The 9,010-nt window shown below is 38.2% G+C and overlaps 1 non-coding gene across 1 annotated transcript; it reads left to right on the top strand.

The window, feature by feature from the left end:
• The first annotated feature begins 7,797 nt into the window (after window positions 1-7,797).
• Window positions 7,798-7,905, top strand: LOC112732187 (small nucleolar RNA R71). Its single transcript, XR_003167923.1, has one exon. It is a non-coding gene; the product is annotated as a small nucleolar RNA R71 (small nucleolar RNA).
• The last annotated feature ends 1,105 nt before the right edge of the window (window positions 7,906-9,010 follow it).

The following is a 9,010-nucleotide window of genomic DNA, read 5'->3' as shown; positions in this document are numbered from 1 at the left end:
TTCATCACGTTCAATATTTCTTTTACTTTATATTTATCTCTTATTTTCAGATCCTTTAATGCTTGTATTAGTTATGTTGCCTAATTGGCTTATGAACTTTTTCATGTTAAGATTTGAATATTTTATTTAATATAATTGAGGTATTTCATATTTATCACTTCCTCTATTGTTTGTTATTAATTAATGTTCTAAGTTGGATCCTAACTTGATTTTAGAGTTGATTAATATTCGGAGACCCTTGAGTTGAATTACTCAAGAGTTAAATTGTAATTGGATTTATCGTTGACTGGCTCTCTAGTCACTAACACTAATCCTTCCCAAGGGAGAGGATTAGAACTTGTGAATAGAAGTAGACTTCCAACTTACTTGACTTTCTTTTACTTTACTTGGTAAAGGATAACTAAGTAGAAGCAACCTTCAATTATCAATTGATCTTGAGAAAAATCCAACAAGGATAGAACTTCCGATTAATCTTCTCCGGGTCAAGGTTTTTAATTTAATTACAATAAAATTTCTTATTTATTTATATTGCTTTAATTTATAAATATACCTGTGCCCATTGCCCAAACTCCAAAACACCAATTTACAAACTCATAACCAATAATAAGAACATACTTCCCTGCAGTTCCTTGAGAAGACGACCCGAGGTTAAATACTTCGGTTATCAATTTATTTAGAGGTTTGTTACTTGTGACAACCAAAACGTTTGTAAGAAAAGTTGATTGCTTGGTTTAGAAACTATACTTGCAACGAGGATTTATTCTGAATTCTAAACCATCAATCTTCAGTTCTTCAAAATATTTCAAAAATTTGTTTTGGGTGTTCATCTTGATCTTCAAGTTGTTCTTCGTGTTCATCTTGACCTTCAAGTTGTTCTTAGTTGTTTTCTTCGTTTTGATATAAAAATTTCAAGTTTAGTGTCATTTTATTGTTTTTCTCTTTCCTCATTAAATTAAAAAATTTAAAATTTAAAACTCAATTTTCAAATTTCAAATTTCAATTTTCAAAATTCAAATTTAAAAAATTTTAAAATTCAAATCTCAAAATTTCAAATTTCAATTTTCAAAATCCAAATTTAAAAATTTAAAGTTCAAATTTCAAATTTCAAAATTTCAAATTTCAAAATTCAAATTATTTTTTTCAAAATTCATATCCTTTTCAAAATCTTATCTTATCTTATTTCAAAAAAAAAAGAAGAAAGGGCGCGTGGTGTGCGAAATCGTGATCATTCCATTCCTTGGTAACGGCGCTAAAAACTCAATACGCACGTTCATGATCTTATATCTGTTTCACAACTTCGTACAACTAACCAGCAAGTGCACTGGGTCGTCCAAGTAATAAACCTTACGTGAGTAAGGGTCGATCCCACGGAGATTGTCGGCTTGAAGCAAGCTATGGTCACCTTGTAAATCTCAGTCATGCGGATTAAATTGTATTAAGAAATTATAGTGGATGAAAATAAATAAAATATAAAATAGGATAGTGGTACTTATGTAATTCATTGGTGAGAATTTCAGATAAGCGTATAGAGATGCTTTCGTTCCTCTGATCTCTGCTTTCCTGCTGTCTTCATCCAATCAATCCTACTCCTTTCCATGGCAAGCTTTATGTAGGGCATCACTGTTGTCAATGGCTACATCCCATCCTCTCAGTGAAAATGGTCCAAGATGCTCTGTCACGGCACGGCTATTCATTTGTCGGTTCTCGATCATACTGGAATAGGATCCATTGATCCTTTTGCGTCTGTCACTACGCCCAGCACTCGCAAGTTTGAGGCTCGTCACACCCATCCCTTCCCGGATCCTACTCGGAATACCACAGACAAGGTTTAGACTTTCCGGATCTCAGGAATGGCCATCCATGGGTTCTAACTTATACCACGAAGACACTAATAACTCGGACTCGGTCCCCTGTATTAGATATCCAAGAGATATCAATTCAGTCTAAGGTAGAACGGAAGTGGTTGTCAGGCACGCGTTCATAAGTTGAGAATGATGATGACTGTCACGATCATCACATCCATCATATTGAAGTGCGAATGAATATCTTAGAAGCGGAATAAGTTGAATTGAATAGAAAAACAGTAGTACTTTGCATTAATTTTTGAGGAACAGTAGAGCTCCACACCTTAATCTATGGTATGTAGAAACTCTACCGTTGAAAATACATAAATGATAAGGTCCAGGCATGGCCAAATGGCCAGCCCCCAAAACGTGATCTAAAGATGAAACTAAAGATGTAAATACAATAGTGAAAAGTCCTATTTATACTAAACTAGTTACTAGGGTTTACAGAATTGAGTAATTGATGCAGAAATCCACTTCCAGGGCCCACTTGGTGTGTGCTTGGGCGGAGCATGAAGCTTTCACGTGGAGAGGTCATTCTTGGAGTTGAACGCCAGTTTGTAACGTGTTTCTGGCGTTGAACTCCACTTCGCAACTTGTTTCTAGCGCTGAACGCCAGACTGCAACATGGAACTGGTGTTCAATGCCAGTTTGCGTCATCTAAACTCGGGAAAAGTATGGACTATTATATATTGATGGAAATCCCTTGATGTCTACTTTCCAACGCAATTAGAAGTGCGCCATTTGGAGTTCTGTAGCTCCAGAAAAGCTACTTTGAGTGCAGGGAGGTCAGAATCCAACAGCATCTGCAGTCCTTCTTCAACCTCTGAATCTGATTTTTGCTCAACTCCCTCAATTTCAGCCAGAAATTACCTAAAATCATAGAAAAACACAAAAACTCATAGTAAAGTCCAGAAATGTGAATTTTAATTAAAAACTAATAAAAATATAATGAAAACTAACTAAATCATACTGAAAACTATGTAAAAACAATGCCAAAAAGTGTATAAATTATCCGCTCATCACAACACCAAACTTAAATTGTTGCTTGTCCCCAAGCAACTGAAAATCAAATAGGATAAAAAGAAGAGAATATACTATAAATTCCAAAATATCAATGAAACATAGCTCCAATCAGATGAGCGGGACTTGTAGCTTTTTGCCTCTTGAATAGTTTTGGCATCTTACTTCCTCTATTGTAGTTCAGAATGATTAGCATCTATAAGAACTCAGAATTCAGATAGTGTTATTGATTCTCCTAGTTCAGTATGTTGATTCTTGAACACAGCTACTTTATGATTCTTGGCCGTGGCCCTAAGCACTTTGTTTTCCAGTATTACCATCGGATACATAAATGCCACAGACACATAACTGGGTGAACCTTTTCAGATTGTGACTCAGCTTTGCTAAAGTCCCCAATTAGAGGTGTCCAGGGTTCTTAAGCACACTCTGTTTTTGCTTTGGACCTTGACTTTAACCGCTCAGTCTCAAGTTTTCACCTGACACCTTCACGCCACAAGCACATGGTTAGGGACAGCTTTGGTTTAGCCGCTTAGGCCAGGATTTTATTCCTTTAGGCCCTCCTATCCACTGATGCTCAAAGTCTTGGATCCTTTTTATTACCCTTGCCTTTTGGTTTTAAGAGCTTTTGGCTTTTTCTGCTTGCTTTTTCTTTTTCTTTCTCTTTTTTTTTGCCATTTTTTTTGCAAGCTTTTTGTATTCACTGCTTTTTCTTGCTTCAAGAATCATTTTTATGATTTTTCAGATTATCAAATAACATGTTTCCTTTTTCCTTATTCTTCAAGAGCCAACATATTTAACATTCATAAACAACAACTTCAAAAGACATATGCACTGTTCAAGCATTCATTCAGAAAACAAAAAGTATTGTCACCACATCAAAATAATTAAACTAGCTTCAAGGATGAATTCGAAACCATGTACTTCTTATTCTTTTGTAATTAAAACATTTTTCGTTCAAGAGAGGTGATGGATTCATAGGACATTCATAACTTTAAGGCATAGACACTCAAATACTAGTGATCATGAAGACAAAAACATAAACAAACATAAAGCATAAAAATCGAAAAACAGGAAAATAAATAAACAAGGAGATTAAGGAATGAGTCCACCTTAGTGAGGGTGGCGTCTTCCTCTTCTTGAAGAACCAATGGTGCTTTTGAGCTCCTCTATGTCTCTTCCTTGTCTTTCTTGCTCCTCCCTCATAGCTCTTTGATCTTCTCTAATTTCATGGAGGATGATGGAGTGCTCTTGATGTTCCACCCTTAATTGTCCCATGTTGGAGCTTAATTCACCTAGGGAAGTGTTGATTTGTTCCCAATAGTTTTGTGGAGGAAAGTGCATCCCTTGAGGCATCTCAGGGATTTCATGGTGAGGAATTTCCTCATGCTCATGTTGAGGTCCATGCTCTCTTGTTTGTTCCATCTTTTTCTTAGTGATGGGCTTATCCTCTTCAATGAGGATGTCTCCCTCTATGTCAATTCCAGCCGAATTTCAGAGGTGGCAAATGAGGTGAGGAAAGGCTAACCTTGCCAAAGTGGACGTCTTGTCAGCCACCTTGTAGAGTTCTTGAGGTATAATCTCATGAACTTCCACTTCCTCCCCAATCATGATACTATGGATCATGATGGCCCGGTCTATAGTAACTTCAGGCCGGTTGCTAGTGGGAATGATTGAGCGTTGAATGAACTCCAACCATCCTCTAGCTACTGGTTTGAGGTCAAGCCTTCTTAGTTGAACCGGCTTACCTTTTGAGTCAATTTTCCATTGAGCTCCTTCCACACATATGTCCATGAGGACTTGGTCCAACCTTTGATCAAAGTTGACTCTTCTAGTGTAGGGGCGTGCGTTCTCTTCCATCATTGGCAAGTTGAACGCCAGCCTCACATTTTCCGGACTGAAATCTAAGTATTTCCTCCGAACCATGGTGAGCCAATTTTTGGGTTCGGGTTCACACTTTGATCATGGTTCCTAGTAACCCATGCGTTTGCATAGAACTCTTAAACCATTAAGATCCCGACTTGTTGAATGGGGTTGGTTAGAACTTTCCAACCTCTTCTTTGGATCTCAAGTCGGATCTCCGGATACTCATTCTTTTTGAGTTTGAAAGGAACCTCAGGGATCACTTTCTTCTTTGCCACAACTTCATAGAAGTGGTCTTGATGGAACTTAGAGATGAATCTCTCCATCTCTCATGACTCAGAGGTGGAAGCAATTGCCTTCCCTTTCCTCTTTCTAGAGGTTTCTCTGGCCTTAGGTGCCATGAATGGTTATGGAAAAACAAAAAGCAATGCTTTTACCACACCAAACTTAAAATGATTGCTCGTCCTCGAGCAAAAGAAATGAGAAAGAAGTAGAAGAAGAAGAGAATGGAGGAGATGGAGGGAGAAGTGGTTTCGGCCAAGTGGAAGAAGAGAGGGTTGTGTTGTGTGAAAATGAAGAAGGAATGAGGGGTTTATATAGGAGTGGGGAGGGGTTAGGGTTCGGCCATTTAGGGTTGGGTTTGGGAGGGAAATTATTTTGAATTTAAAGGTAGGTGGGGTTTTTGGGGAAGAGAGAATGGATGTGAGTGGTGAAGAGGTGATGGGAAAGAGTGATTGAGTTGATTGGTGAGGGGTATTTGGGGAAAAGAGTTATGAAAAGGTGTGAAGAGGAGAGAAAAAGTAGGTGGGGATCCTGTGGGGTCCACAGATGCTGAGATGATCCTGTGGGGTCCACAGATCCTGAGGTGTCAATGATTTGCATCCATGCACCAATTAGGCGTGTAAACGCCCTCTGTAGGCAATCCTAGCGTTAACGCCAGATTGCAGCATGTTTCTGGCGTTAAACGCCACTTCTATGCTTGTTTTGGGCGTTCAACGCCAGTCTGCAACATGTTTCTGGCGTTGAACGCCAGTTTTCCTCTGGGGTGCATTCCTGGCATTTAAACGCTAGAATGCTGCTTGTTTCTAGTGTTTAACGCCAGTTTTATGCTCTGTTCTGGCGTTAAACGCCAGCCAGATGCTCCTTACTGGCGTTTAAACGCCAGTAAGCCCTTCCTCTAGGGTGTTCTATTTTTAATGCTGTTTTTCATTCTATTTTTGAATTTTCTGTAGTTTTTGTGACTCCACATGATCATCAACCTAATAAAACATGAAAGAACAATAAAAATAAAAATAAAATTAGATAAATAAAAATTGGGTTGCCTCCCAACAAGCACTTCTTTAATGTCAATAGCTTGACAGTGGGCTCTCACTGAGCCACACAGGTGATCAGGTCAATTTTATAGATTCCCAACACCAAACTTAGAGTTTGGATGTGGGGATTCAACACCAAACTTAGAGTTTGGCTGAGGCCTCCCAACACCAAACTTAGAGTTTGATTATGGGGGCTTTGGTTAACTCTGCACTGAGAGAAGCTTTTCATGCTTCCTCTCCATGGTTACAGAAGGAGGACCTTGAGTTTTAAACACAAGGTAGTCCTCATTCAGTTGAAGGACTAACTCTCCTCTGTTCACATCAATCACAGCTCTTGCTGTGGCTAGGAAGGGTCTTCCAAGGATGATGTATTCATCCTCTTCCTTCCCAGTGTCTAGTATTATGAAATCAGCAGGGATGTAAAGGCCTTCAACCTTTATTAACATGTCCTCTACTAGTCCATAAGCCTGTTTTCTTGAGTTGTCTGCCATCTCTAGTGAGATTCTGGCAGCTTGTACCTCAAAGATTCCCAGTTTCTCCATTACAGAGAGGGGCATGAGGTTTATCCCTAACCCAAGGTCACATAGAGCCTTCTCAAAGGTCATGGTGCCTATGGTACAAGGTATTAAGAACTTTTCAGGATCCTGTTTCTTCTGAGGCAATGTCAGTTGATCCAGATCACTCAGTTCATTGGTGAGTAAGGGAGGTTCTTCCTCCCAAGTCTCATTACCAAATAATTTGGCATTCAGCTTCATGATTGCACCAAGGTACTTGGCAACTTGCTCTTCAGTAACATCTTCATTCTCTTCAGAAGAAGAATGCTCATCAGAGCTCATGAATGACATAAGGAGGTTTAATGGAATCTCTATGGTCTCTAGATGAGCCTCAGATTCCTTTGGTTTCTCAAAGGGAAACTCCTTATTGATCACTGGATGTCCCAGGAGGTTTTCCTCACTGGGATTCACGTCCTCTTCCTCTTTTGTGGGTTCGGCCATGATTGTTATATCAATGGCCTTGCACTCTCCTTTTGGATTTTCTTCTGTATTGCTTGGGAGAGTACTAGGAGGGATTTCAGTGACCCTTTTACTCAGCTGGCCCACTTGTGCTTCCAAATTTCTAATGGAGGATCTTGTTTCATTCATGAAACTTAGAGTGGCCTTAGATAGATCAGAGACTATATTTGCCAAGCTAGATGGATTCTGCTCAGAACTCTCTGTCTTTTGCTGAGTGGATAATGGAAAAGGTTTGCTATTGCTAAACCTGTTTCTTCCACCATTATTAAAGCCTTGTTGAGGCTTTTGTTGATCCTTCCATGAGAGATTTGGGTGATTTCTCCATGAGGGATTATAGGTGTTTCCATAGGGTTCAACCATCTAATTCACCTCTGCTATTGCAGGGTTCTCAGGATCATAAGCTTCTTCCTCAGAAGATGCCTCTTGAGTACTGTTGGATGCAGCTTGCATTCCATTCAGACTCTGAGAAATCATATTGACTTGCTGAGTCAATATTTTATTCTGAGCCAATATGGCATTCAGAGTATCAATTTCAAGAACTCCCTTCTTCTGAGGCGTCCCATTACTCACAGGATTCCTCTCAGAAGTGTACATGAACTGGTTATTAGCAACCATGTCAATGAGTTCTTGAGCTTCTGCAGGCGTTTTCTTTAGGTGAATGGATCCACCTGCAGAAGTATCCAATGACATCTTAGCTAATTCAGACAGACCATCATAGAATATATCCAGGATGGTCCATTCTGAAAGCATGTGAGAAGGACACTTTTTGATCAGTTGCTTATATCTCTCCCAAGCTTCATAGAAGGATTCATCTTCTTTCTGTCTGAAGGTTTAAACATCCACTCTAAGCTTACTCAGCTTTTGAGGAGGAAAGAACTTGGCGAAGAAAGCCGTGACCAGCTTATCCCAAGAGTTTAGGCTATCTTTGGGTTGAGAGTCCAATCACACTCTAGCTTTGTCTCTTACAGCAAACGGGAAAAGCATAAGCCTGTAGACCTCGGGATCAACCCCATTGGTCTTAACAGTATCACAGATCTGCAAGAATTCAGTTAAGAACTGAAAAGGATCTTCAGATGGAAGTCCATGAAACTTGCAGTTCTGCTGCATTAGAGAAACTAATTGAGGTTTCAGCTCAAAGTTGTTTGCTCCAATGGCAGGGATGGAGATGCTTCTTCCATGTAAATTAGAATTAGGTGCAATAAAGTCACCAAGCATCCTCCTTGCATTATTATTATTTTCGGCTGCCATCTCCTCTTCCTGTTCAAAAATTCCTGTAAGGTTGTCTCTGGATTGTTGTATTTTAACTTCTCTTAGTTTCCTTTTCAGAGTCCTTTCAGGTTCAGGATCTGCTTCAACAAGAATGTTCTTGTCCTTGCTCCTGCTCATATGATAAAGAAGGGAATAACAAAGAAAATATAGAATCCTCTATGTCACAGTATAGAGATTCCTTTGTGTGAGTAGAAGAAGAAAAGAATGTAATGTAAAGAAGAGAAGAGGAAAAAAAACTCGAATACAGAGAGGGAGGTGGTGTTCGAATTTTTGGATGGGAGAGAAGTGTTAGTAGATGAATAAATAAATAGAAAGAGATGAGAGAGAGAATTCGAAAATTTTAACAAAATAAAATAAAAATATTTTAAAATTAAATTGAAAATTCGAAAATTAAAATTGAAATTGAATTAAATTAAAATTAAAAATAATTAGTTAATTAAAAAGGAATTTTGAAAAAGATGGAAGGAATTTTTGAAATTTAGAAGGAGAGAGTTAGTTAGGTAGTTTTGAAAAAGATATGATTGAAACAAAAAGATAAGATTGATTGAAAAAGATTTGAAAATTAAATTTTGAAAAGATAGGAAGTTAGAAAAGAAGTTAGAAAAGATTTTGAAATTAATTTTGAAAAAGATATGATTGAAACTTAATTTGAAAAAGATTTGAAAAAGAGATTAAAAAGATTTGATTT

Source organism: Arachis hypogaea, chromosome 12 (assembly GCF_003086295.3).
Source record: "Arachis hypogaea cultivar Tifrunner chromosome 12, arahy.Tifrunner.gnm2.J5K5, whole genome shotgun sequence".
In the NCBI taxonomy this organism is placed as follows: Eukaryota; Viridiplantae; Streptophyta; class Magnoliopsida; order Fabales; family Fabaceae; genus Arachis; species Arachis hypogaea.
This window is presented reverse-complemented; position numbering and strand designations above follow the sequence as displayed.